Source organism: Bos taurus, chromosome 15 (assembly GCF_002263795.3).
Source record: "Bos taurus isolate L1 Dominette 01449 registration number 42190680 breed Hereford chromosome 15, ARS-UCD2.0, whole genome shotgun sequence".
NCBI lineage: Eukaryota > Metazoa > Chordata > Mammalia > Artiodactyla > Bovidae > Bos > Bos taurus.
Window position 1 is genome coordinate 22,473,499 of NC_037342.1, and position 2,466 is coordinate 22,475,964.

Here is a 2,466-nt window from a genome sequence, read left to right on the forward strand (position 1 = left end):
TGTTTTTTAGCTATTTTATACATAGTGCTTTATATCTCAGCCCTGTACCCCTAATTTGCCCCTCCTTCTTCTGTTGTTTTGATCATAGCCATTCTGGTGGATGTGAAGTGGTATCTTATTGGGTCTTAATTTGCATTTGCCTAATAACTAATACACCTTCCCTGGTGGCTAATAATGTTAGGCATCATTTCATGTGCTTATTAGTCATTTGTATATCTTCTTTGGAGAAATTTCTATTCAAATCTTATGCCCATTAAAAAAATTGGATTGTCTTTTTATTGAATTGAATATTTCCTTGTATTTTCTGGATACAAATTTTTTGCCATACATATGATTTACAAATATTTTCTCTGTGGCTTGCTTTTTTACTTTCTTAATGACATCTTTTGAATAAATTTTTTTTGAAAAAATTTAAAATTTGGAATAATAAAGAGTCACAGGACCTTGTAAAGATATTATCTAGAGGTCCCCTGCACCATTCATCCAGTTTAACTCCCAAATTTTGAATTTTGATAAAGTTCAATTTATTAAATTTTTTCTTTTACAGATCCTGCTTCTTGGGTTGTGTCTAAAAAAAACCTTTGCCTAAGTCAAAGTTCTTGACATTTTCTCCTGTTTTATTCTAAAAGTTTTACAACTTCAGTTTTTACATTAAAGTCTCTGATTTTGAATCAATTTCTGAATATAGTGAGAAGGGTCTAGTTCATCTCTTTGTTCATTTTGCATGTGGATATTTGTTGAAAACTCTCCTTTTCTATCAAATTGCTTTTGTCAAAAATTAATTGGCCATAAATATAGGGGTTTATTTCTGGACTCTCAAATGTGTTCCATTGATCTATATGTTTACCCGTGTGTCAATACCAACCTATTCTGATTACTGTAGCTCATATTAAATTTTAAGATTAACAAATGAAAGTTATCCAACTTTTTTATTTTTCGAAAAATTTTGGCTATTCCATGCTTTTGGATTTCCTGCTTTCCAGGTGGCTCAGTAGGTAAAGAATATGCCTGCAGTGCAGGAGACACAGGAGACATGGGTTTGATCCTGAGTTGAGAAAATCTCCTGGAGGAGGACAAGGCAATCCACTCCAGTATTCTTGCCTAGAGACTCCCATGGACAGAGGGTTCTGGGAGGCTAGTCCATAGGGTCACAGTCAGACACAACTGAAGTGACTTAGCACAAAGCACACACATACATTTTAGGTACAGGTTGTCAACTTCTGCAAAAAAACCTGCTGGAATTTTGGTGGTGATTGAGTCGAATCTAATGATCAATTTGGGGGAGAACTGCCATCTTAACAACACTGAGTCTTCCAAACAGTGAATGTGAAGTGTCTCATCTCTCCATTTAGAATGTATTTAATTTTTCTCAGCACTGTTTTGAAATTTTTGATGTTTAAGACTTGTACTTCTTTTGCTAACTTTATTTATATGTTATATTCTTTGTAATATCATTGTAAATGGAATTGCTTTCTTATTTTTGTATTCAGATTGTTCATTCTCATATATAAAAATAAAATTCATTTTTGTATACTAATCTTGTATTCTGTGACCTCGCTGAACTTGTTTATTAATTTTAACAGGGGTTTGTGTAAACACATGGGTATATATTCTAGGATCTTCTACATTTAGAATAATGTTGTCTGCAAATAACATTTCCTTCTTCCTTTCTAATCTGGATATGTTTTATTTCTTTTTCTTGTAATTTTATTGGCTTGAACCTCTAGCATGATGTTAAACAGAAGTTGCAACAGCTGAAATTCTTGCTTTTTTATTTACCATTAAAGTATGATATTAGCATTAGCTTTTCATAGATGCCATTTATCACATTGAAGAGGTTCTCTTCTCTTTCAAGTTTGTTGAGAACTTTTACTATGAACTAGATTTTGTAAGTGCTTTCCCTGCATTTATTCAGATGATTGTGGGTTTTTATCCTTTATCCTATTAATATGGTATATTACTTGATTTTAAAATATTAAACCATCTTTGCATTCCTGGATTGAATGATACTTCACCAGACTGCATAATTCTTTTTATATGTTGCCAGATTCAGGATCAATCTGACTTTTAAAGATATCCTGACTTTGAAAGGAATACAAAAATTAGTCAAGTGAAGTGGTTTCTTTATAAAACCTTTAAGGTTTTAATTACTTATTGAAAACTAGAAAATTCAAGTATCAGTTTTATTCATCATTAGGACCAATAACCCCAAAGTTTCAAAACATTTCTATTGAATATAATCTATTTTCCAGTTAACACTGTACAATGTGTTTTTAAACTATTCATTCTTCTTACACTATACAGATATTTTATTCACCTGGATGAGAGGAAGTCAATTTAATTTTTCAAAAGCTTATTATTAATTTTTCAGTGACATCTTTGAGATCATTATTCATTTTATCATTATAATTACATGTTCAAACTCATAATCTTTTTGAAAAGTAAAAACTCAGACATCTCAGACAG